The sequence below is a fragment of the Hyaena hyaena genome, unplaced genomic scaffold (assembly GCF_003009895.1).
Source record: "Hyaena hyaena isolate Hyena2069 unplaced genomic scaffold, ASM300989v1 scaffold_308, whole genome shotgun sequence".
NCBI classification, from domain to species: Eukaryota; Metazoa; Chordata; class Mammalia; order Carnivora; family Hyaenidae; genus Hyaena; species Hyaena hyaena.
The window spans coordinates 290,631-317,174 of NW_024080942.1; the positions used below are offsets into that span (position 1 = coordinate 290,631).

At 63.3% G+C, this 26,544-nt stretch overlaps 1 protein-coding gene across 1 annotated transcript in view; it reads right to left on the minus strand.

The window, feature by feature from the left end:
- Positions 1-26,544, minus strand: part of PRDM16 (PR/SET domain 16) — a 201,852-nt gene that overhangs the window by 88,188 nt on the left and 87,120 nt on the right. The gene's annotated exons all lie outside the window — the stretch shown is intronic.

Below are 26,544 nucleotides of genomic sequence, written 5' to 3' on the forward strand. Positions count from 1 at the left end.
GGGGGGGGGGGGGGGGGGGGGGGGGGGGGGGGGGGGGGGGGGGGGCAGGGCTGGCCAAGGCTGCACGGAGGGCGGGGTGGGCTGGCGTCGCTGGGCAGGTGGCTCTGCCCGGGACACGGCCCTAGGGGCCCCCAAGGCTGTCCCTTGCGTTCAGCCCCAGGGATGTGGTTGAGTCACTGCCCGGACAGGGACATGGATGGAGGTCACACCGTCCTCATCTTTTGAGATTCGGGGACACCCGTGTCAAGTGAAAAAAACACTGTAAGCCTGGAGTCCCCAAAGCCCTCCGGGACTATGCACAGAGCGGGCAGAGAGGGGAGCCGGGCGACAGCTCACGCCTCTTCCACCCAAGAAGGGGAGACTGCTAATGAGGCCAATTAGCCCAGAACAGAACCGCCAAGAGCCCAGGACGGGGGACCCAGGGGTGACGGCTGCTCAGCCTCTTGCCAACAGCCCGGCCCAGGGTGCCGGGCAACAGAGAGAAAGGCCATCCCTGCCCCCGCCTGTTCCCACCAGAGAGGCCGTCGGTGTCCCGGGGACCAGGATCCCGCGCGGCTGCTAATTAGGGGTTTTGGACAAGCGTGTTTCTCCTCCCGGATTTGGCTTAATTCTTAAAGAACCGGCGGAGAGAAGCCCCCTCCCGGCGCTGCCCCCTCCCCCAGCCCGGTTCCTGCCACCTTGTCAGTGGCTGCTAAGCCTGGAAGTGGAGTACGGGGGTATCTGCCGCTCGGTCCCTTCACTCGTTCGTTTGTGCGTTTCTCCAGCAAGCGCCTGCGCACCCCTGAGGGCGGGGGCTCTGACTGTGGACTTGCGACCGGCGGTCCTCTGCGGAAGCAGCCAGGGGTCTCAATCAACAGGCCCAGGATAAAGGGGGGCTGTCGGCAGAGCCCGTGGGGAGAGAGAGAGTGTGTGTGTGTGCGCGCGCGTGCGTGCGCGTGCATACGGTGAGGGGGGGGCTCTGAGGAGTGTGCCCTGTCGGGTGTGCAAGGGGGAAGGGATGGCGAGAAGTTGCAGGCCACCAGGGCCAAAGCCCACCCAGGTGAGGGGCCCGGAGGCCGAGGCCCCCTCCCCCAAAAAGCCTTCCCAAGCTGGTGGGTTCCAGGCTGGCGGGCAGGAGGCCCCTGGGGCGGTGGGCGTGGGCCTGTCGGTGTGGGTTTAGTGTCCTTCCTTATCAGATGGAAGTGGGCTGGGCGGCTGCTGGGTGCCCCCCCCCCACCCCCTTCAACAGTGCTCAAGCCCACTTCCTGTGCGCTGAAAGCCCAGCTCCGGGCACAAAGAGCCTCCTCTGATCTGCTCCCCCTCTGACCCCAGGCCCACACAAGGCCAGGCTCTAATTTCTGCCCCAGAGCAGCAGGTGGGAAAGTCTCTGGCTGAGAGGCTTTGGGAGACGGCTCCCCGGAGCGGGGGAGGGCAGCGTGCTCGGCAACTTCCTCTCCCGCGGGGGTAAGAAAGGAGGGCTCCCTCATTCTGGCCAAAGATCTGAGGGCCTCGCAGGGTCTTACCCTCCCTGCCCTGCAGCCCCCGGGTTGTCTGTTGCCTCATTCCCGTGCAGCCCAGAGGAGTGGGCCCGTGGGAAGTCCGCAGCTTGGGATCTGGAGAGGGGGCCGGCTGGAGGGGGGGCCACGTCTGCGTCCCCAGGATGAGGTCAGGGAGCATGGTGAGGGTGGACGAGACAGAAGGGGCCATGACCCTCGGCAGGTACAGGAGCCGGGCGGGAGGGGCTGGGGCGGCCGGAGGAGGGAGGTGAGCGGGGAGGAGGGGCAGCGCGCAGGGGCAAGAACGGGGCACCACCGGCCGGAGTGGGCTCTGGGCTGGAGGTCGGCGGCATCCATGCCCGCGGCTCGCAGCTCTGGCCAGGCAAGAGTTAAACGCTGCCGTGTGACTTGACAAGTCCAAGGTGAAGTGGGTGGCCCAAGTCTCAGAGGCGTCCTTAACCCTCTTGGCTGAGAATTCCGGCTGTTGCTCTCCAGATAGTCTCCCGTCATCACTTGTCACCGGAATCAGAGATGCTGGCGGCCAGAGGGGCTCGCATTCTTAAAGGGACAGTGAGTCCAAAGCCTTCTTCCCCGGGGAACTTCTGTACCGCGGTGGTGCGTTTCTTCCCGGCTGGAAAGAAACCCAGCGCAGCCGGACGCAAACCTGCTGGGAAGGGCACGGGCCGGACCAGGTGCCGAGGATTCAGAGTCAGAACATGGCAATGGCTGCATTAGCCAGGGGGGCCCGGGCCCTCTCTGCCGATGCCCCTCTCTGGAACCTGCAGAGACCTACAGGCGCCCCTCTTCCGGTGGGCTGAGCAGCTGGGAGGGGGAGGGCTGGCCGGGCGGGGAGCTGGCCCACAGGGCGTCCTCCTCTGCCCTCAGCCTGGAGCCTCTGCGGTGGGTCTTAGTAGCGCGTGGGGCTCCTGAAAGGGCCACTTCCTGCTGAGCCCCTGGTTTTCCTAGTCTGTTGAGGTCAGGACGATTCTAAAAAGCGCGTCCGGTGCCTCGGCCGCACGAAGTTCTCAAGCATCAATGGGGAGCCGGGCCTTGATCCCTGCAGCCTCGAGCCAGCCAAGGTCCCAGCTCGCTGTCCAGGGCTCCCGCTCCCTCTGCGTGCCCAGATCCAGTGAGACGCTTTGGGGGCCGGGGCGGTGGGGGGGGTTCGGTGGGATGGTGAGTAGGAAGGGTCCTATTCTGACATTTAACCCTTTAGATGAAGAAGCAGGAAGGAAGCCCCAGGCTCACAGCACATGTGTCCCCCCGTCCCCCCCCCGCAGAGCCCCGAGCCCAGGACAGCCCCCCCGGCCAGGACAGGCTCGCTCGGTTCCCGCCTCCTGCACGGACCACCAGCCCCACCGTCAGCTGCCAGCGCTGCCCTGAGCACGGCCACCTGAGAGGCCGCAGGGTCAGAACAGGGCCCCCGGGCAGGGCGAGCGGGCTCCTAACCGTGTGGCGCAGCTTCCGTGGAGCCCGAGGCCAAGGCCGCGCTCAGAAGGTGCACCTGTCCGGTCCCAGGGCACAGCGTCCGTGTCCAGTCTGGGCTTCTCCAAGACGGCGCCCACGCCTGCGGTGGTTTGGGGACAGGCAGCGGGCAAGGCCCTTCAGGGGAAGAGTTAGCTGACGGATGGGCTCCACGCTGTTTCCTCATTGTGCCATCGGACAGTGGGCGCGGGCAGACGGCGCCCTTTCGGTGGCTGGGCCAGGGCAGCGGCTGTTCGAGGGGGGGGTCTATTGGGCACTGAACAAGAAGCCGAAGGGCAAGCTCTGTGCATCTTGTCTTTGTACGACGGGGAAACTGAGGCATTCAAGACCCCACCCAGCTGCAGAGCCCCAGTGTACCCCAGCTCAGCGCGCCTCAGAGTCCTGGCCGGGTCCCCGAGCAAGCCTGGTTCCCAAGGAGGGACGGAGGGGCATCCAAGGCCTGATAAAACTCACCCCCAGCACCACAGTGTCTGCACAGGACCCTCTTTGTCCTGGGGGGGCTGTCCTGTGTGGCAGCGCCTGGTGACACGGGTGTCCACCGCGCCCTGGCGACTCCAGGCAGGAGGCGGCAGCCACAGCCTTTCGAGTGTGTGAGAGCCCCGGTGGCTCCGGAGGTGTAACTCTGCTGCCAGATCACAGGGCGGATGCCACAAGAAGCCACCTCAGCCTGGGGGCCCCACCCACAGGGTCTGAGATGGTCCTGGCTGTCCCTGTCATCTAGCTGGTGGCGGCCAGGGATGCGCAAACCCCCCCCCCAGGCACAGGGCGGCCCCCGGCCGAACGCTCTGGCCCCAAGTATCAGCAGATTCAAGGTTGAGTCCCGTGGCTGCAGCCGCTGGGAGCGGGGGCTTTGGGGGGCTGCTTGGAGCCCCTCCAGGCCCGGTCAGCTCACTGCTCGGCCCGGCAAGGGCTCTGGCCCCTGGGACTCTGTGCCCACATAGCCAGGACTTCGAGGCATGAGACGTGGACCCAAAGAGGTGTCTAACAGCTTGCGTGGCGAGAGGGCCCTCCATGGTCACTGACCTGCTGGGGGACGCCCAGTCCCCCAGTCCCCCCAGGAGACCCCTGCTTCTGAGGCCTGGGTGCCCTGCGCCTCCGACACTCCATCAGAGCACCTGCTGTCAGGGCCACCCGGGAAGGGCGTGAGGGTCACCCTCAAAGCTCTGGGACCCTTCCCAATGTGGGGCCACCCCGACTCTCCTGCTGACCCCCCGCCTGGACAGGGGTGACCCTGATGCCCAGGCCCCTCGTGTGTCCTCCCTGCCTCCGTGACCCGGCCTCCCCAGCGAGGCCGCGCTTCTCACCCCACATGTCTGTGAGCGGCCGCGTGTGGAGCCACGAGCTGGCAGAGCTGATGATACTCGGTATCAGGAGCAGATCAGCGTCCGGGTCAAATAACTTATTGTCAGGATAAACAGAATTCCTGCCCGGGACCCGCCGTGTGGACGGGGGTGTTGAAAGACGACTCCAGGGTGTGTGATTAGGGAGGCTGGGCGGGGGGCCCGAGGGGCTGCTGCCCGTGGAGATGGGGAGGCAGACAGGTGGCAGAGGGGCCCCGGGCAGAGGCTGCCGGCCGAGCCCCTGCCTCACAGACGGACCCACCTCCTCAGGAGGGGTCTCGGCCGGTCAGAGTGCTGTCTCCGTGCGGAGTCCAGCGGGGAGAAGGACCCTGGATTTGGACCGTTTTGTACCTGGGGTCATGGGGGCGGGGCTCTGAGGGGACACAGCCCAGTGACAGTTCAGAAAATAAAGCAAAGGTGTAGTAACAAAAGGTTTCAAGTGGCGAATGTTAGTTTTGGGGTCCTTGCCTGCCTGGCGGGCCTTCCCGCTGCCGGCCCGCCCAGGCCCCAGGCGTGTGGCCCCTTTGTCCCGTGGGGGGGAAGGTTGTCTGTGGTGGCCTGGGGGCTCAGAGAGGAGACAGGAGCCTTTCCCGCTGTCAGGCTGGGGGGCAGCCGGCGGAGGCCCAGGAGCCCCCGCGGTCACAGGGCCCGAGGGCTGCGGGTCAGGAGTGCGGCCTGTGTGCCGTCCAACCCTCTGCGTGGGGCTCTGGCTCCCAGGCAGCGCGGGGACCCTTCTCTCTGCTCTTCTGCTTAGCCCTTGTGGGGGGGAAGCTGCAGCCGTACGCGGACGTGAGGACAGAGGCCCGGGGGTGACGGGGGGGTCCCGGGTCCCGGGCTGCACAAAGTCAAGGGCGCGGCCACCCTGGCCACTGCCCTTGCCTGGCTGGCCTCCAGCCCTGGCAGCACGCGCCCCTCCGAGAGCTCGCTGTGGTCCCTGCAGTCGGTTCAACAGCGTCCCCCTAAAAGTCACATCCGCCCAGAACCTCAGGATGTGCCTAATTTACAGGGAGGGTCTTTACAGACACACAGGAGAAGCCGTGTGACATCAGAGGCCGAGGTCGGGGTGGGGGAGCCTCCGGGGCAAGGGCGGCCGGCACCAGACGGGAGGAATCGGCCCCGTTACGCCTTGATTTCAGCTTCCAGACGGCAGCGCCGCGGAGGTAACCGTGTGCTCCCAGCGCCCGAGCTTGTGACCGCAGCCCCTCCCCACCGGGAAACCCGCTCCGGCCAGCGGTCAGGGGCACAAGGGCACTGCCCTGCACTGTGCCTGGGCGCTGAGGGGCACGGCGGGCCCTTCACCTCCGCCACAGGGAACCCCCCTCAGGGGAACGTCCACCGCCTTTGTCTCCCCAAGTGAGAGGCCCGAGCAGCCCGCGGCTGTGCCCCGGGGGAGGGTGGGTCTGACATCACCCTGAGCGCTGGGGGCCGCCTCCCAGCCAGGTGTCCCCTTACCCGCCTCCCTGCTCCGTGGGGCCATTCATCACAGAGGGCTTTGTGGCCCGCAGGCAGCGGGAGAGTTCCTGGAAGATACTCCCTGCGTCCTTCACAGAGGGCCTGGGGGTCCTGGGTAACAGCTCCCAGGAAGCGTTTTCCTCGAGTCCGAGCGGGAAGAGCAGTGGATCTGGAGGGGGGGGCTTTGGGGGCGGCCAGTCCCGGAGCCGTGTCTCCCTCTGTGTGTGGGGGCGGGGGGCCTGGGCTCTGGGGACGGGGTGGAAAGTGTGTGCACAGAACCCTCGCGCACCCTTCCTTCCGCAGAAGCTGTGTGGCCCCGGGCCCAGTGTTCATCCTAGGTGATGAGGACCACGGAGCCTTTCCTCAGGGAAGGAGGGAGGGAGGGGTCTGTCAGGCGGTGCCTTACGACGCCCCCCCAACCTAGCACAGCGGACAGTGTGCACGGGGAGGTTGTTGGGCCTGACGACGAGCAGGGCGGGGGCGAGGCGGCAGGTGCAGCTTCGGGCAGGAGCGTCGGCCGGAGTGGATGGGGCGGCCCCACCAGCGCCTAGCCCCCCCCACCCCAGGCCCGGCTCTCGGAGTCCTGCCCTGGACCCTCTTAGTGGGGTGGCTGGGAGGGCGGCGGACAGCAGTCCCCGGGGCCACCGTGACCGGTCCTGGCTGCACGGAGTCCACACCACACTTGTCTCCCTGGCCGTGGGCGGGGAGTGCCCGGGAGCCACCAGCCCCTCTGCCCACGAGGCGCGCCCCTGTCTGGGCTTCGGATCCATAGTTGTTCTTCAGCCCAGGCCTCCCTTCCAGCCTGAGACGGGGCAGATGGCGAGCCCCTCCTCACCCCCCAGCTCGCCCGGCCTTTTCCTTTCCTCCCAGCAAGGGAGCTGTTCCCATTTCCTGGCCCTGCCCGCAGCCGCACAGCCCCGGGGAGATTCTGCCTGTGCGGAGCTGGGGACGATCAGAGGCTCTCTAAGCTGCAAAGGCCTCTTGACATCATTACATAAGCTGTCACATTGTTACCCGCCTTGCCAGAAGTTGTAAATACTCAGGGAAAAAGCCCTCTTTGTTGATGAGGTTCTGGGATATGGGGCTGTGCAGCTTTTACTGTTCAGGATTAAGGGCAATCAGGCCCGCAGCCCAGGGACCTCCGAGCGCCCTTCAAGGGCTTTCTCCTGATTGTGCACGTTCGGTTTCCTGGAAGGGGGTGGGGATTCCCCGCCTGGGCTCGTGGGCACCCACAGGCTGCCAGTGGGGTGGCCCTGGCTTTCATGAACCCCTTCTCCCTCCACTGATCTGTCCCCCTGGGCCCCCAGGGGGTCCCAGAGAAGCCCCTTGCTGAGCACGGGGAGGAGATCCCTTCCCCGGTTGGCAGGGCAGGAGCGACCCCTGTCAGCCTGCGATGTGCTCCAGGCTCCAGCGGCACAGGTGACATGAAGGCCAGATGCGAACCACTGTCCGCTGCCACCCATGGGCACTAACTGCACCCCATTCTGTCCCAAGCCCAGGTGGCCTGACCCCCAAAATCCTCTAGAGGAGGGCGGGTATCTGGTCATTCTCAGCCGCACAGCACGCCACAGCCAATGCCCTCCAGGGAGCGGGCTGCTCGTGGAGGGGTACCCCGACTTTCCTGGGTGCAAAGTCCCGAGAGAGGCCCCCACGGGATCCCAGGCGCACAACACGCCCGCGGCATCTCACTTCCCCACCAAACCACAGCGAGAGGCACACAGACGCCCACAGACCGCTCCACGTGGGGTACTAGGTGCCCTCAAGCCAACACTGCACAGGTGTTCCCCACAGTCACATGGGGGCCCAGGGTCCAGTCCCAAGAGTAAGCATCTGCGTCGGCCCCCGGCACCGGCCAGCACCTTGCCCCCCGGCATCCACGGGCCCAGGTAATCCCCTCCCCCGCAGCATGACCTCGCAGAGACTGCGCCTTGGGGAGGGCCGCGTAACCAAACACAGCGGCGAGTAGCAAGTGCAGAATGCCACCAACCCTCACTTTCAGAAATAAGATGGAATTTTCTTTCATTTCTCCCCAGCGGACGGGCAGGGACAGCAGGTGCTCAGCAGGGCGGAACTTCGCATGAAAGAGGCAAGACGAACGGACAGGGCGATAGTGGCCAGGTTTCTGGGTCACAGGAGGCTCTGCCCCGTCAAAGGGCGGCATCTGGGGGAGAGGCCAGGACCCCAGCCTGCGGCTGCTGTGACGTCTGGGCCGCCCCAAGTCTGGAAGGACAATGGGGCCCACAGACCAGCGGGCTGCCCGGCTCTGGCCTCGGAGCGCCCCGGGGTTGGGCCCCGCCCGCGAGTGCTCACCGCCCTGTCCACAGGCCACAGGGGCTGGGGCTGGGTTGGGCTGGGAGCCTCAATTGTTTTTAAATTCGGTTTTTACAAGGAGAGGGAGATTTATAGGCTCTCGAGGGGGAAGAGAATGATGTAACTTGAGTCAATCAACTGTCGGTTTATTCCAGGCCTGTTTCCTCTCAGTCTCTGAATTCTGGAGGCAGCCTGGGGAGCTCACACTCACACGCAGCCCCTCACGCACGTGTGCACACAGAGGACGCCCCCAGGTCTACCGGCTCCCTCGGGCCTGCGCCCTCCCTTCCCTGTCCTGGTTTCCCCGCCTTCTCAGTGCTTTGCACACACCTGCTGCAGCTGCCCCTGCGGGGTGTGAGCAGGGCAAACCCAGGGTCCGGCCTTCCTGTCCCTCTTAGAGTGTGACCCAGCTTGCCCCGGGAGCTGGGGCGGCACTGCGTGGCTGGCGTCACGGGCGAAGCACGCCCCGCCCTGCCCGGCCACACCTGCCTCCTCACCCGACGTGGCTGGACCCCCTGACCAGGCCGGGTGTCGCCCGGAAGCACTTCCTGTCACAACGGTGGCGGGGGTGGGGTGCGGTGGGCGGGGTCTCTGAGTCACCGGGGCCTGGGGAGAAGCCTTTGCAGAGATGGATGGAGATCAAAGAACTTTGTCTTATCTCAGGAGGACCTTTGTGCGGTGCCAGGGAGGATGGCTTCAGCCGGAGGTTTTCCCTTTAGGCAGCTCTGCATTACGGATTCCCCTCTCCCCGCTCAGGGTCAAGGTGGACAGACGCAGACTTTGTGCCCTGAGATGATAGTAACAGTGGCCTGGCCCACCTGAAAAATGAGCCTGTCTTCAAGGACGCAGGATCACTGCCAGCCCCCAGCCCTGGACGCACCCCACTTCCCATGGCTGCGCTGGAGCCTGGCCCTCAGCCTCTGCAGACCCCCACCTGCACACTCACGCCCCCTGACACACCCACACACACACTCAGCACCCCATCTACCTTTTAGTTGTACTTTGCAAAAGCCAACACCTCGCATTCGAATTCCTAGGGACTTCTAGGGTCTGGTTCTTAAAGGACAGCAATTTATTTTTATTTTCTTGTCTTGGCCTGATTTACATGTTTCTTCTCATTCCGGGTGCTGGAGCATTTTATCACGACCCCGCAGTATAGCTAATTACCAGTAGAGGGCGCAGGGGACACTTGGCATAGCTCCGCATGTGGGGGGAAAAAGGAAGTAGGTCTCTCAGAAGGTGGTACCTGGCCACAGTGGCAAGTCTCAGACTCCTCCCTCTAACGGGCAGCCTCGTTGCTCCCCCTTCACAGCCCTCCGCCACATGTAGCCAGTGTCGTGTTGACCGGGATGGATGCCGGGTGCCCCGGGTCACTCAGCTGGGCCCCCAGAGGCTGGAAGGCCCACTTGTGTAACCCGGCTGGCCCTGCCTTGGCTTCCTTCCACTGTGGGCAGAAGATGCCAAAGCCATGGGATGAGCACACGTCTGCCCATGGACAGTGGCTTCGAGGGCCGTGCAGGTGGCCTGGGGTGACACAGGGAAAGAAAGCCCTCTATCCGAGGAGCCAGTGGGACCCTGGCTCTGCGCCCAAGTTGGGGAAGTCAGTGTTCCCCCCCGGGGCTCAGTTTCCCCAGCTAGACAGCGAGGCGGGACACCAGGCAGGTGCTCGGATCAGCCCTGGGGCCGGGGACCGGCTAGCAAGACTCCCTGCCCCCCTCCCCTGGGGGAGGCGCTGGGAGGCCCCCCTCCCCGTCTGCCCCCCTCCCCCCACGTGGTTTGATAGTCTCGGACTTCCGCCTCGGCTCTGCTGGAGCCAGAAGGCAAGTCACAGTGCACGTCGTTCCCCGTCACTCACCTGCCCCACGGCCAACGCTCCCCAGGCCAGAGAAGCCTGGGTTGTTCGGAACAAGTGCCCGACCCACATGTCAGGAGAAAACTGGCCGGTTTTGACTCATCCTTCAAATATTGAGACTTATTGCCAGCTTCTAATCTCTCCTTTGACCTTCAGAGGGAGCTGGAGAACCCCACACAGAGCCACATGTCCAAGACCTCCTCCCGGCTGAGCTCCCTGCTCCTCGACGCCTGCTGGGCTGCGGGGGGACGGGGAGGGGCCTTCGGGGACCCCGCCCACAGCGCCTCGGTCCTGCTGGACACGGCCCGATAGTGCCTGTGCTCCCCGGCTTCTGGAGGAACGTCCCCTCCCGGCCTCCCCAGCGGACGGTGGCGGCGGGGACACGCTGGGTCGGAATTCCTGGGTGTCACTTCAAATGTCACGCCACGCGTGTAGCCATCTGCGCATTAAAAACGCAAATGAATTTAAAAATGTAAATGAATTAATTCCCGAGCTCGGGGGGCCGCGCTTTGTCGCTCACAGCCACGGTTCCCTCGGCGTTGCGGTGACTTTTTATTGTTACCAAATCTTTCCCTAAGCGGGGGGGGGGGGGGGGGGGGGGGGACAAACGCAGCCCCTGTGGCTTTCTGGAATGCCTTAAACATCCAGACGAGGCGCAGAATTTGTAAATTTCCTTTTGTTCTTTGCAACTTGGAAATGTGGTTACTGAGACCCGCCGCCGTTCGAGGGGTTCAAGGCCGCGAGGGCTGTTGGCGAGAACGGAGCAAAGGAGCCCAAGCTGGAGGAGAAATTACATGTCTGCGTGTGTATAAATGTGTGTGTGTGTGTGTGTGTGTGTGTGTGTGTGTACACTTAGATGCTATGCTGAAGCTTCCTCTCCCACATTTTCTGCCTCACGTTGTAGAAAGATAAGAAGGGAAATGACGTGAAAAGAAGGAACTTGAAGCAGAGAATTTTCTTTGCACACAGAACACAGGCTCACACAACGGCCTACGTCCTCAAGAATAGAAGCGAGTCCGAGGAAGGTATAGGTTAGCAAGCTGATAACGCGGAGCAGAAGGGAGCCCAGGAGATGCTCTTCGTAGAGTTATTAAAAGTCCTATACGTGTCTTCCCTTGTAATTGAATTTCACCGCATAATTTAAGAAAAGCCACACAAAAAAAACTTGTAGTAAAAAACTGGGGTATAATTTTCTTCAATCAACTCTGGCTCATGACTGCAATTACCCCGAACCCTGTGCGAGCCTCGCTGTGATGCTCGGGGCCGGGCTCGGAGCCGCCGTGGGTGGTGCCCTTTCATGTGCCTCTCAAACCCTCTTTATTGTAAGGTTTCAAATTAGCGCTAGCAGCAATGAGCAAATTTGATAATTCGATCTCAAATTAGTTAATGTAATGTGCCAGTAACCACTAACTAGTGCATTACAAAGAGGAAAATGTATCTTTTTGGAGTTGGGATATAAAGTTAACCAGCCTGTCATTTTGCCTTTGGAAACTTTTTGGGTCTTTATTAAAAAGGAAATAATCCTCGAAGCAACGCGCATCCCTCTCGGAGCTGGCGGTGTTGGGATGAAGGCCGGGGCGCATGGCGGGTTCGGGCCTGCGGTGCCCTCAGAGGGCTTCCCCGAGCGGCCGGGCCTGGAAGGCCAGGGCTGGTGACGAGTGGCCCGTTCGGAGGGACCCAGCCCCGTGGCAGCCTTGCAGGAGAAGGTCAGTTCCCGGAGGAGAAGCTGATCTGGTACAAGCAGGGTGCGGCGGGGAGCCCGGCGAGCCTTCCCCCGGCTCCTCACCTCCACCCGAGACCCTGGCCACGCACATCTGCACCCGGCCTCGTGACGGAGCCACCACCAGGCGACGGGGCCCAGAGAGCATGTGCGCCTGGGTGTCTGTGCTTTCAGCTGGGGTCCCCAACAGGGGTGGCGAGAGGCAGGCCAGGAACGTCCTTCTATTCACCTCCTTACTGTCACTCCCCAGGGAAGGGCCAGCAACATGGCCCGGGGTGCCTGCCTCCGTCACTGAGCAGGCAGCCCACGGGCCAAACATCTTGTGCACCAAGCGGCCAGAGAGACGGTCCCCCATCTGTCACATGGTCAGACCGCACGGGGTTCACGAGTGAACATTTATCCAGCGCTTTCGGGGGCCAGGGTGTGGAGAGCCTCACGCCTGCGTCTGGGCTCCCGCAACACCGCGTCTGTGTCTGCCCCCCTCTCTCCCTGGTCCTCCCCGCATTGCACCTACTTTCTGCTCCACTGCGTCCACTCCTTGCTACACTGTATCTACTTCCTGCTCCCCCGAACCTCTGTTTCCTGCGGCGCCGCATCCCCTTCCCACTAACGGCGCCCTGCCTCCCGCCACACCGCCCTCGCCCTTTCCCTCCCAGGCCCTCACCTTCCTGACGCTCCCAGCGCCTGGTTTGTTCCGGTGGGCATGTAATAAGCACCCACCCTTCCCCAGGAGTTGGATGGCTATGCGGTTGGGACCTGAGGGCTGGACCTGACCTTAGTGCCTTGGGAAAGGAAGGGCTCCTTCGGAACGTCGGGCCGGCGGCCCCCGGCCCCCATGGCGTGGGGCTGAACCCATCAGTAAAGCAGGAAAGAAGGGCTGGAAAGACTTTCGAAAGCTTCGCCGTGGCCCTGAACTTGCTACTCTAATCAGAGCAGAAAGGCCCCTCCCCGCCCCCACCCGCCCTCAGTCAGTGACAGACGAGCCCCCGCCTGAAATGCTTTAAAAGGAACAGGAGACGCTCTTTATCTGTGTGGCCCGAGCCCGCTGCTCCGGGAGAAAGCCCGGCCCCGTCCGGCTGAAAGCTGTGGCTTGTTCTCTCATCTGATGGATGAAAGGAATTTGGAAGCCTGATACTGTCCCCTGAGATGTCATTCAAATCCTCGGATACCTTCTCCAGGCAGGGCCACCGCCACTCGCACGCATCCCTCCCCGCCCCCTGCTTGTCCAGGGCCCTCACCTCGGAGCCGGGCTCTAATCAATAGAAACCAGAGTGACCCGGGGGGTCTCCAATTGGTAGACCAGGAAAGTAAAAACATGATTAGAAATGAAGTCGCCCGGGATGCTCTAAATTGGAGCTCTTTGAAAGCAGCCCAGGCAGATCGGTTTTCCTTCTTGGGGGGGGGGGGGTTCTTGTCAGTTTTCATGTAAACGAAAAAGATGAAAAATACAGAAGACAAAGATGGTGACCCCTCGTCTCCAGGCTGCGCAGGGGACAGGGCACTGTTCTCTTGGCTCATTAGAAAAGTACAACAAAGAACAACAAATTGTTAAGTGTTTCCTCTTAAAAAGAACAAAGAGGGAGCCTCAGGTCTTAATGGTTCTTATTGATGGTTTATAAATGTGCCCGTGTCCTAGAGCCCGAAGCTCTTCCTTGGCCAGTCCTCCCTGGTTTTATTCCAAACCCCCCTTCCACCACGTACTGCCCTCCCCCCGTAATAATTCAAGCAAACTTTAAAATCTATAGCTGCAGCGTTCCCGGGTGATGGATTTGCCCCTCTTCCTGAAATTCAAATATAAACCCCCAGCCTTCTGCAAAGTAGCTATGGCAGCTTGATTTATTTGGGTTGCTCCAGAGTTGCCCTGTAGACTTTCAAAAACTTGGAAAGGCAAAGAATGCAGGGAGAAGGAGGGAGGGAGGGAAGGGGGGAGAGGGAGGGAGGAGGGGAGGGAGGGGGAGGGGCTGCGGCAGGCGCCTCCCTTGCCCTGGTGGGGTTCCCCGCCAACCCGAGGAGGGGCTTTCCCAGGAGCAGGGGAGGGAGGGGCTTGCTCCGAGCAATCTCCTGAACTCAGTCAATCCATCTTTCCCCGGATATCACTAATCTGCACATTTCTCTTCTCGTGTGATGTTACCATCGCTTTATCATAAATGGGCTATGAAGACATTTGGAGCTGCTACTGTTGTAATCTATCCAAGATGAATAGGGGCGAAGGCTGAAAGAAACTCCCCGTTTCCTGTCCCATCTGCCTGCCAGACCGCGGCGGCGGGTCAGGGGCATCCTCCCTCTGGGCTGGTAATTGCAAAAAACGAGGCGGCTGAACCCGAACCAGAAGATCAAAGCCCAGGAGAAGAGGAGGAGGGGGTCGAGCTTTCTGAGAACGAACCGGCCACGGGGGCGAAGGAGATTGGGGGCGGGGGGGGGCGGGACGACACAAAACCCCAGCCTGCCCCCAGCAACAGAGACACGGGAGGCTGGCGGGTGACAGCTGCACACGAGGCGGGCGGGGGCCTCGCCGGGCGGGGGCGGGGGCGCCCCAGGTCCTTGTCCCCGGGGCCCTGTGGCCTGCAGGCTCTGGGGCATCCGATCAGCCTCCAGAGAGGGACACAGTCTCCCCCCTCCCCTCCCCCACTCCTCTCCAAGGCCGATTTAAAAACAGTCTTGGCCACGACAGAGTTGAGAAGAGCCAGGGAGCGCGGTGCTGCACGGCTTAGCTCACACGGGCCCCCCCAGCGCTTCTCCCCTCCCGCCACAGAAGGCATCTGATCGCTCTCCCGGGAAGCCCTGCACCCACAGCTCGAGACACCCTGGGGATCCAGGCTCTCCTTCTCTGGCTCTGAGGGAAGGTGGGGCGGCTGGGGCTCCCCGTGGGAGGGCGGTGCGTTCCTGGGAGCCGGTCCCACGACTCTGAAACCCCAGGCGTGGACCTGTTTCCAGCACCCCCCCACACCGTGACTCATTAATTACATTTTATATTCAAATGGACTGAAGGCTGCAAGGAGCGTCGTCTCCCGGCATCGGCAATAAATCGCAGCCGGTGCTAACAGTGCTCACATTTACTCCTGATAATTCTTCCTGTTTCTGGGTGCTGGGCCGGGTCCAGGCTCGCCGCCTTCCAAGCCTTCCTGCTGGAGAGCCAGGCCCCAGGCCGGGTTCCAGGCCCCACCGGCAGCTAATACCTTCACACATTCGCAGATCCCGGGCCGGGCCTCGGGGAGCCCAGGGTCCGCTGGGGTCAGCGCGAAGTGGGGCTCAGCCCCGGGAAGCGGTTTGGTCCCGGGGGTGGGGGGCGCACGGCGGGACGGGCATTGGGCGGCAGGCTCCCCACGCGCCCTTCCCAACCTGGGGGAAAGTTTCCGTCCGTGTTTGTTGTTTCTTTCCACTCGGTCCCCTGGACACTCGGGGCGGGGTCACGAGCATCCTTCTCTCCCCGACCTTGACCTCCCAGAGGGGTCGCAAGCTTCGCAAGTACCTGGCCTTCCTCACAGAGGCTTCTGGTAAATTCCGTTTGTGGTGGCTGGATGCGGTGCTCTCCCTTTCTGACTCACAGCCTCAGGGATGACTAATCCTGACGCCAGCGTGGGTCCGGCTCGAGTACCCAGAGGGCAGAGCGGAGCGGGAGCGTTTCACAGACAGTGAGTGGTGACATTCCTTTCCAAGGGGACAGTGAGTGGTGACATTCCTTTCCAAGGATCCCGCTGCCTCACCGCCCCACCCCTCGGGGGCAGAAGCCCGGGAATGAGGTAGCAGAAGCCACATCCCGTTAGCATCCACGCGCCGGGAAGCGCATTTACAGAGCGGGGCAGAGCGTCCGACGCCCTCAGGTCCCGCAGGAGACACTGCGTGCAACGCCCCCTGCCCACACCTGCGCCCTGTGAGACCTCGGCCCTGACGCCGGACGGCTCGGCCCCTCCCGAGAGCCCCTCTGTGGACAAAGGCACGCGGCACTTTTTACGACGGACGCCCAGGGCGCCCTCAGTGCGTGTGTGGGTGCGCAGACCCGTGCGTATGTGACTTGAAAGCCTTTCTCTCTGTATGTCGGGATCACACGTGTTCAAAATCCAGGCACACTTTTCAGAAGTTATTTCTGGAAAAATGTTGAATCTCATAACAGCAATAAAAGGAAAACATAGCCTCGGCCAACATAAATGTCTGTTGGAACACGCTTGAAACGCTCTGGAATATTTGTGTAAGTTTGAAATTCCAGCCCTCAGAGCCCGGCCGCGCGGCTGTCCGTGGGCTTCGTGGCGGCGAAGGGTGGAAGGTCGTTTCTGGGAGCCCCTTACTGGGTTTATCCACTTGGTGGCCTGGACTTGCCGGCCTCGGGCTCCTGGATGGGCTCATGACGCTTTCCACCGAGAGAGACCCTGGCGTCAGACACGGGATGGGGGGGGAGGAGTGGGGGAGGGAAGGGAGCAGGGCGAAGCTGGCACGGGTGGGTGGCCGGCCTCCTGCCCATGGGGGCCCTCGCCCCGCACTCCAGTGCCCGTCCTGGCCCGTCTGGGGCCCCACAACGGCCTCAGGTCCTGGCACGGAAGGAGCACGGGAAGAGCCCAGAGGAGCCTGGGGTGGGGGTGGGGGGTGGACGTCAGGGTCCAGGCTGAGCATGGCCTTTTCTCGCACTCTCTCCTTGGATCCCCACAGCACCAGGCATCCGGACCCCTGTCCCGATTCATGCAGGGGGAGACGGAAGTCAGGGTCCGCACCTTGGAATGGCCAAGCTGGGATTTGAACCTGCTCGAGGCATCTGAGGTCTGGGCGTAGCCTGCCTGGGGGGGTGGCGGGGGCTGCCCAGTGACTGTGACTCTGACACCTGTTGGCTTTGCAGCCCCTCTGGACTCGGGAGAAGGGGCACCGAGGGTGCTGGCCTCTGACTGTGCGCAGGCGGGGCTCCCTGGGCGGGCGGTGGGAGGGCGTGGGGTTCACTCTCCCGGGACGGGACAGAGGCGGGGCGTCCCTGGGGTCAGGCAGCCCAGGCCTCCCGCTCTGGCCCTTCCCGGTCGGGCTACTGAGAGGGCTTCTGGACCTCTCTGTGCCTCAGTTTCCCCATCAGGTAGATAGTCAGGGGAGGATTAAATAGACAAATCCACGGTGCTGGGTCTGATCCTCGAGAATTTCTTCTTTTCCTTCCCCTGTACCTCTGACCTCCCTCCCCCGGGCCCGCCCGCCCAGCCCGGAGCTCCCTGGCCGGGAAGGTTCCTCGGAGGTTCTGCCTCAGAGCGGTGGGCCCCGGGCGGGGTGAGGCGGGCACCGCGGAGGGCAGGTTTCTAAGCAGGTGGGAAAGAAATAAAGAATCTCTCCCTCTCTCTCTCTCTGGACGTGGCTTCTGTTTGTTTCCACAAATGCAAGCAAGTAAGGCAGCAAATGCGGACGCACCGAGCCCACGCTTTGGGAGTAACGACAGAGATGCGCCCAGGAGCGGCCGGGACACTGTGGCAATTGTTGGGGGACGGCTCTGGTTTGCATTAGCGGGAAGTGACGGCTGTCTTGGCAAAGGACCCCGCGCCCGGCCCGAAGGGGTTAACCCCTTCCCGCCTGGCTGCCCCCACGCACGCACCACAGGCGGCTCGAGCCGGGCGGTCCCGACCCCCAGGCCCTGGGGAGGGCCGTCTGCACCCTGCCACCAAGGACGGGTCACGCGCGTGTGCACCCCTGTGCACACGCACATACTCTTCTCTGGGGCTCTGTCACCTGAGGTTCTGCAGAGAGTCATGCAAAAAAATTAAAGGGCAAGAGGGAGCGAGGCAGAGGAGGGAAGGCGCGGCAGGAGGCAGGGGTGGGGAGGAGCGGCCAGAGCTACAGGCGGGGTCATAACCGGGTCCCCTGGGAGAGAAGGGCTTGCTGGCTGAGCTTGGGGACAGGGGGCAGCCACGGGCACACGGGACCAAGTGGCCCAGCTGGTTCAAGGCCCTGTGTCTGGAGAGCCTGAGGTGGCCCCAGGCGGGGCAGCTCAGAGACCCCCGTGCGCCACGAAGCCAGAAAGGGGCAAAGCGGGAGGAGGCGCGGGACCCGCCGCCCCACCAGGCCGACGGCGCGTGCCAGGGGCCTGGGGTCTCCTTGAGGACAAGGGTGGTGGGACGCTGGACTCCAGAGGCGGTGAAAACGCTCTCGCTCATGGGGGGCGGCCTGCCTCCAGCTGCACGGCTGCACGGGCTTTGCACGTACTTTCTCACCTGACCTCCAAGGAGTCCTGGTGAGGCAAGTGTTGGTCACCCCCCCGCCCGGACCGAGGGGGAAGTGTGTCCCCAGGGCCCTCAGCTGGGCGGTGGCAGGGCCAGAGCCTGGTGCCCGCGTGCCCAGGACGCGTGTGCGTGACTAAACCCTGGCTTTGTATTCTAAAACGCACTTTCCGGGTGGAAAAGGATTAAAACAAAGCGCAATCCACGTGCTGCACATAAGTGTGCACATGAGCACATACGTGTGAGGTCGGGTCTGAGGAGCCTCTCTCCAGGGGCCAGGCTCGCTCTGACTACTGCACAGAGAGGCCGAGGACATTGTTCAAGGCTGCAGAGCTGGGGGGCGGATCTTTGACGCCGCGATGACGCCGCGAGAGCGCTCCCCACGTCCCGCCCTGCGCCCTGACAGGGAGGGGATGCCTGGCTCGGGTCAGATGGTATTTTCTAATGATCAGAATCTGGTTCCTCCCCGGGACCCTTCTACCGTCATTGCTCCCCAGAAGCAGAGGCGGATGCAGGCAGAGGAGAGTGGGCCGGGCGCACCCCTGTCCACGGCAGGGGAACTAGAAGGCCTTCCAGAAAAGGAACGGGGTGCTGGGGAGGGGAGAGGGCGGGAGGGAAAAAGGGCAGAGGCCGGGCGGCGCGGCTCCTTCCTCCCCTGAGGTGTAAGCCTGGGAAGACGGGCACACGGAGTTTGTAGCGTCGGGTGGGGGAAGGGTGCTCGGTGTTTCTCAAGCGGGAGCCAAGGAAAATCGGGCCTCTTGAGAATGTTCGGGTTCACCAGGACCGCCCCACTCTGGACCCCCCCCCATGGACCCTCGTCATTTCCGTATGTGTCACCCAGGCATTGTTAGCATCTCCGACAGGTCCAGAGATGGTGTGTCACCTACCAGGACCACAGAGCCAGGAAGCGGCCAAGTCAAAGGTCTGGCTGGGGCCCAGATCTGCAGTGACCCCTGGCCGGGCAGCGTCTGGGCCTGAGTGTCATTCCTCCTCCGGGCGGCGGGAGGCGCGGCCGCACCCGCGGGGGATTGGGGGTGACAGGCCTGCTGATCTGTGGGAAACCCGGGCACAGGTCGCCTGTCGCAAACCCGAGGTGGCCGCGGTGACTTGTACAAGAGTTGAGTCCCTCACCCCCATATACATGGTCCTCCCAGCTGCTGAGCTCCGGGCGCGGGGCCACCATCAGGGCCTGGTCCACGAAAGCTGCTGGGCTGTCCGGTGACCAAGCATCCTGGCTCGCAGGGGACCGAGAGGTGTCCTGGGACCTGGGCTTTCAGAGCTAAAGCTGAGGAAGGCTTGGGCGAAGCAGCACAGGGGCCACCCTGCTGAGGCCACACACAGGGGCTTGCTGTCGGATCAGGCAGCGCTGGGCTGCAGGGGGAGGGGAGGCACGCGGCGGGAGGGCACACGGCACCGCCCGATGTGGCCCCAGGGCCCTAGGTGAGTGGGGTCAGGTGGGGGATGCTGGAGCCACGAGGGAGGACGGGGATCCTGAGGAAACCACGTGGTGCTGACGTCCCCGCCCGGGAGGCTTTTGCAGACGACCCTGCCCTCGGAGAAGGTCACCAGGCAGGCACAGAGCAAGGACGGCTGTCCGCAGCCCCGAGGCCAACCCAAGACAGCACCCCCAAACCGCGTTCCAGCTGAGTGGCCTGCGTGGGGTGTGGCTGGTTCCACGTGAAGCCACCTTGGAACTACAACCTGTTTCCGCATCCTACTTCCTGCGGGAAACTTACGCTTCTCTCAGATGCCCCGCACCCGTGCGCTGCTCCGGGGTTCTCACCGAGCGACCTCCCCCTACGCCACGCGCACGTCGCCACGTGGCTGCATCTGGGTGTAGAGTCCAGCCTTCCGGAACCTGTCGGAGCCCAGCTTGTTCTGGACCGCGACGTTTTCCAGGTGGGAGAGGGCGCGCTCTTTTCGATCGCTCGGCCCTTTAATGCGGATTTCTGAAGCCCATGCCCCGGTCCCTGGCCTCTGGTTGCGGGGCTCTGCATCGACGAGACACGTGTGTGAGGTGGAGCCACGGCAAGCCCATGGGAGCCACAGAGCCCACGGGAGCCATGGCGAGCCCACGGGAGCCATGGAGCCCACAGGAGCCACGCCACCATGCGCCCTCACTGGCCGTGGGCTCTCATACCCGAGTGTCATGCTGTTTTTGCTGCCGTGACGGTCAGCTACACCAACAGATCATACTGACTGATGAACGTCAGCCAAAATCCTTAGTGACGTGCAAGAGGCTGAGAGTGAGTAAGCAAACAGATAAGAAGAAAAAAAGGAAAATCCACTTACACCTAATTATATGGCTGGATAGTTGCCACCGATCGGGCCCTGGGTGTTTAAAACCAGCGACCAGCCAGAGGCCGCGTGGTGAGAGAGGGCGGGACCACTCCGTGCCCCCCCGCCCCCGGCCCTGCCTGAGCGGTGGGCTCTGCACGCGGCTCCCGCAGCCCCTTCCGCCCCTCTGCTGGGAGTTCGTGACATCAGAGTGTCCGTGGGACCCTCCGCAGTGGGTCCTCTGTGAACAGTCACAGAAATGTTCTCGCACAAAAGCACCAAAATGCATAACCGCTGCTTGGAAGGCACGTGGCTTTCCTGGTTTGCGCTATTTCCAGCCTGTAAAGTCTCTACTATTGCTTATCTACCCGTCAGTGACCTGGCGCTGGACAGTACTTGGTCCAGTACTACGATCCAGTCCACGGGTCTGAGCGCAGACGTGGCCTGTCCCACGTTGGCCGGGGCACGAGGGGGCTGGGTTGGGTCCCCAGGTTCCCTGATGGCCGTGGTGCTGGGGCGGAGGAGGAGGAGGAGGAGCCTTGGAAGGTGACCCCGTGCTCTGAGGCCACCCCCTCCCCTCTCTAGATTTGGGTCATGTCAGACCCCTGGAGAGGGGGCCAGCGAGTGTCGGAGGGGCCTCCGACCACCTGTCCCTGCCATGGTGAGCTTGCGCCGGAGACCCCCCACCCTCAGCTGGAGACCCCCCACCCTCAGCTGGAGACCCCCCACCCTCAGCTGTTGCACAGAATGGGCTCCCTCCCGCGCCCACGCCTGGGGGCAGTTGAGGCCAGTGCTGGGAATGAAATCCAGGCTTTGTTTGTTTCACAAAACGGGATGGGCGTTTGCCTTGGGCTACAAATTAGCTTTTAACAGACTAAGACCTGTCCAGGGAAAGTTCCAGGGGCTAGTGCCTTCCTCTCCCCCTGCTATTTCAGAGGCAGCGTAGCTCACAGATGTGACGAACCCCCGCAGCTCCTCGGCTGGGCCCCTGCCCCCTTGTCCCCCGCACCCGACGGCTGGTCTGCTCTCGAAGCCCCCAGAGCTTCCTCTCAAAAACCAGCACACGCCCGAGACACACGTCCACACCCACTGGGCACCACCATCAGAAACGACGGACGATGCTGGGCGCCGGGCGTCGGGGGGGACGTGGGGGATCGGCCCCTGGGACGCCGCAGGGGGTGCAACACGATGCAGCCGGGGCGGGACGCAGCGGAGGCTCCTCACCGGCGCCCGCGCCCAGAGGACAGGAACGCATGCCACGCAACAACTTGTCGGTGACGTTCGCAGCGTCACCGCTTGTGAGAGCCCAAGCGTGGAAACAACCAAGTGACCGCCAGTGGATGACGGACGATGATGCGGGCCAGCGCACAGGGGAACATAACGCGGTCGTCACGGGGCGGAGCGCCGACGCACGTCACATGATTCCACGTCCGCGAGTGCTCAGGACAGATGGCCCACGGGCACAGAGTCCACTGGTGCTTTGCAGGGGCGGGGGATGGTGAGGGGCCACTGAGGCGCTCCTTTTCGGGGTGATGCAATGATCTAAGACCGATGGTGGCGCCGGCTCCCCCACCGTGTGGATACACGGACCCCCCAGGTCAGACTCTTCAAAGGGGTGCAGTTCACTGTGCACGGATTACACCCCAATAACGCCGATAATATGTTGTACCCTCTCGCGTACAGCTGACCCTCAGTATTCAGACTCCGTACTTGCGAATTTAGACGTAATCGCACGACAGACCAGGAGCCGCACGCCCTGCGTCACTCGTGGACGCGCTGAGGGGCGGGGAACCTGGGCTGCCTGTCACCCCGCAGAGGCTGGCGGGACGGCGCTCTGTCTGGGGCAGCGCAGGCTGTGATCGGGTGTCCATCCCACTGTCCAGTCAGTGTCTGCGTTTTTGGATTTTTCTTTGTGGGTTTTGTTGGTGATTTCACTCTTTAAAAGGGCCCTGAAGCTCAGGGCTGAAGGGCTGGGCAGCGTCCTAAGCACAGGAAGGCCGTGATGCTCCTCCCGAAGAGAAGGCGCCCGGGAGCTTCCGGCGGGCACGGCCACGTGCCTCCGTCCGGGAGGTGATGCTCGTGATCAGCAGCACATATGCTTTGTGTGTCTTTGGAAAGAAGCGCACGCGACGAGGTTGATCCTAACACGAGTGTTGTGACCAGAGGCCGCAGGCACCGAGCACCCTGTGTCCCCAGGAGCCGCGTGGCACACTCAGTGCAACTTTATGAAACTCCACTTCCACCGATACTGAGGGTCGATCGTGCGTACACACGGAAACGGCCTGGGTTTGCCGTACTCGGCCTGCATGGAGCCTGAGTGTCCCAGCACCTGCCAGCAGGCTCCCGAGGGAGGGAGGGGCCTCAACCAGGGACTCAGAACCCCCCCCTCCCCCGCCGAGGCCTTGGCCGCTGTGCGCAGGGCACTGGACTGGTAACAGCCAAGTAAGGTCTCGGGGTGCTCATGTGGCAGGGAGGGAGGCAGCCCTCGGAACACAGTGTGGTTCGGGGGTGAGTGTGGGTGTCCGTTTGGGACCGTGGCTTTGCTCAGGGCAAGTGATGACCCAGCAGGTAAAGTGTGGCACCCTGTCTCTGGTTGGGGCTCCTGTATGTCTCTCTCTTTTTTAAAAAAATTTTAAAATGTTTATTTTTGAGAGAGAGAGAGTATGAGCAGGGAAAGGTCAGAGAGAGAGGGAGACACAGAATCTGAGAGGCTCCAGGCTCTGAGCTGTCAGCACAGAGCCCGACATGGGGCTCGAACTCATGAACCGTGAGATCGTGACCTGAGCCGAAGTTGGGCGCCCAACCGACTGAGCCACAGGCGCCCCAGTGTGTCTCGCTGATGGGCAAACATGCCTGTCCTGACCAGCCTTAGACTCCGTAAGCCTGGGCCGCAGTCTGTGCTTGGGGCTTAGAGAAAACCGTGTCACGGAGCTGCATCTTGCCCTTAGCACTGGGCTGCACACACGGTCCCGAGATGTTTTCCTCGGAAAATACAAACACAACGGAGGGCACGACGTCCAAGGGGCCAGGTAAAGTGACAGAAATCCAACTTCCCTCTGTGTCTGACGCACGGACCCCCAACCACAAAAGCACCTACTCCTTTTCCGTGTGTTCACTCATCAGCAGGAGTTCCTTGGACCTGACCGCGGGGTCAGGGCCTGCGGTCCACGGCGGTAGCCTCGTCCCTGAGCAAACTGCAGGGAGGGGACGGGCACAGGAAAGCAATGACAACTGCCGCTGGTGAGTGCAGCAGCAACAGACGGCCCACCAGGCGGCCTTCCCTCTGCCCAGGGGAGCTGCAGGGGCGTGAGGGGAAGATAAACCGGCAGGGGGGGGGCGGGGGGAGGGCACAGGTAAGAGCCGATAATAACAAGCAAAGGAACTGGAGGGAAGGTGAAGATCGCATCCTGACCGGACGTGGGGGAACGAAGCGGCGCCGAAGTGTCCACGCAGCCCAACTGCCCGTGATCATTCCAGACACCTGAGCGGCAGAGACCTGCCCCTGGACCAGGGCCGGGCGGAGCCGAGGGCCCGAGGGCCTGGGGCGCCAGGGTCCGCGGAGGGAGGGCAGGGTCCAATCAACAGCTGATTCCAACCCACTTATTTGAGCCATGGCAGATGTCAGTCACTTTACACTCTGACGTTTGGCCCTGGGGGACCTTCTCTAATGGCCCCACCCCTGTCTTCCTGCTCCTCATGGCCCCCCAGCCTTTCAGGGGACTTGGGGGTCTCCAGTGAGGCTTTGCAAACGCCTCCCTCCCTGGGTCCAGTTGCTGGATTTCCTTTCTCCGCTGGCCTCCTGGGTCCCCTCCTCCCGCCCCCTTCCTGCCCGGGGCAGCCTTTCCCTGGCTCCCCTGGTCGCCCTGCTGAGCCCCAGGCAGCAGCCTCAGGGCAGAAGTCAGCCTGGGCGGGCCTCAGTGTGCCCTGGGAACCCGGCCCCTCCCCAGTCCTTCCCGCCTCCTGCCCTGCTCACACCACCTGGAGCCTCACAGATGTGCACAGGGCTCCCCTCAGCCTGGACACGGAGCCACGAGTGAGGACACCCCGCAGACCCCAGCACCCACCGCGGGGTGGTCCTGATGGACGACAGGGCTGCGGAGCACCGACCCGAGAGGTGGCGGTGCAGCTGGCAGTCAGGGCAGGGGTGGGGCAGCGGTGGGGTGCGGGCGGCGGTGATCATCCATCCCAAATCCAAATCCTCAACCGTTCCTTCCTTTCTTTGAGCCCCCACCCCCCCCACAGCCCTGGAGCATGTCTTCCCCGCCTGCTGGAGGGAGTCCCTGGGGCAGGGGGCGGGGGGGGGTGGGGTGGGGGGAGGGTGGCTGCTGGAAGCCTCTCCCGGCTTCCCTCACGCCCACCCCCCAGGCCCCTGGCTCCCGGGCACATAAAACAAGAAGATGAGGTGCTAAGTCATCTTTTATGTGTCCCTCTCACCATGGACTCTCTCCGAAGGCCAGGCTGTTGCTTGAACACATTCCCGCCGCTTCCTCCCAGCGCCCAGCATCCCGCGTGAGGTGGGGACCGAGTATCTGACCAGTGGATTCGCAGGGGGCTGTGCCCGTAACGGATGCCGCCTCTGGGGCCGTAGACACTGGCAGCGCATCTTTTCCTTGGGGATGGGGCCCCTGTGTCCCCGCGTGGGGTGGGGCTGGACGGACCCCGGGGCCTTCAGGCAAGAACCGTGACACCACCCAGAGCCGGTCAGAGCCCGAGACCTGTCCGCGGCCACGGCCACACCACCGCTGCGGGACCCGGAGTCGAAGGGATTCGGGCTGACAGTTGAGGCAGGTCTGGGACTCCGTCCTCTGTCCAGAGTTTAGGATGCGGGGGCCGGGGGGGTGGGGCGCTGAGCCCTTCCTCCTGATCCGGGGCCTCTGGGAACGCGGTGTCCCATGCGCGAGGCCTTCCGGCGGGGCGTGGGGTGTCACGCTTGGGTTCCCCCCGATCTCCCGGCTTGCTCTCGCCCTCGGGAGGGACAGGAACTTCTGCATCGAGGAGGGTTATTTACTTTCCCCTTGGGCTGCATGAGTGGTGTCTTCAGCCTACAGAATTTTGGAAGAATTTGGAGAAAAAAAGAGCCCGACGCCCAGAAACCCAGACTAAACAAAGCCTGCAGTGGGCGAGCCGCGGCGTACGGGCCTCGGGAGCCGGACGGCACGGAGGGAGCGGAGGCTGGCTCCCGGGTCACAGGCGGGGCCAGTGCCGGGCCCCGGGGGAGGTGACGCTGAAGGGACCCTTTGTTCCCGAGGCACACGTGCAGGCTACCTTTAATGAGTGGGGGCTGCACACCTGCATCAAAGGCCACATCTTCCCCTCCCCCACGCGCCGACACTCCTGGGGGTCCCAGCCAGGGGGCGCGAGGGCCGGCGAGGGACCTGGACATGCGGGTCACCTGTACGGGCTCATCGCGGGACGAGCCCATCCAGGGCCTCTTGCATGAGGAGCCTCTCCCATCAACTCGACCTACGATCAGATGAGTCCACCCTCCTGTAAAAAGGGGAAACTGAGGCCACAGGGGTGGGGTGCCCTCCAGTGCACTGATGACATGGTCCCACCCACAGCGGCCCGTCTCTCCCGCCTGTGTGTCCGCCTCGGCGTCAGCAGCTCCCACCGATGCAAAGACAGCTAGACGCAGGACCTAAGGGGTCCCCAGAGCTAGGGTCCCTCAGGAGGCGGCTTTGCAAAAGCCAGCCCAGGCCACGTGGGCAGGAGGGCACCTTGAATACACGAGGTCACGCTGGGCGCGGAGGTGAACCAGCCCCGCCACCTGACACTGGGGGTTCCTGGGGGTGGCGGAGCCTGGACTGAAAGTCTCCACAAGCGCCCTCCAGCATGTCCCTGACCGCGAGGTGGGCTGGCTCCGTGTGCAGGTGAGCGCTGGCCCCCACGATGGAGACTCCGGCCGGTTTTGCGTGGTCCCGCTCGAGGTGCCAGATCTGATTTCCTTGTGGACATTCCTCGAAGGACCACAGGGGGCCAGCCGGTCTCTTCCCTCCAGGTTCCTTGGTCTCCAGCTCGCTGGGGGTGCTGGTCTTTCTGGGGACTCTGTTCTTGGGGGAGAAGTTGCTGCTGAAGAGGAGGGGGGTGGACACCGGAGCCCCCAGGTGGGAGGGGCTGTGCCCACCTATGTCAGGGCGATGGGCAGGCTGCTGACGCCACGGGCTTAACTGACTGGGGCGTCCAGAGGCCCCTGTCCACTGTCCTGCAGCCAAGTGGGGAGGAAAAGCGAGTTGTGGGGGCGGGGCCTCTGAAAACGCCCCCCCAAACCACAGCTGCAAGGAGGCTGAGCCCAGATGGGGATGGAGAGGGGCTCTGACCTGCCACCTGCTTCCTCCACACAGATAAAGCCCGCTTTGGGGGAGGCTTTGTGGAGAAGGCCCAGGGGGCACACAGCCCTCTCCACCCCACTCCACGGAGCCTCCAAGCTGGGCTCTGCCGCCACCGGGAAGCTCTTCGC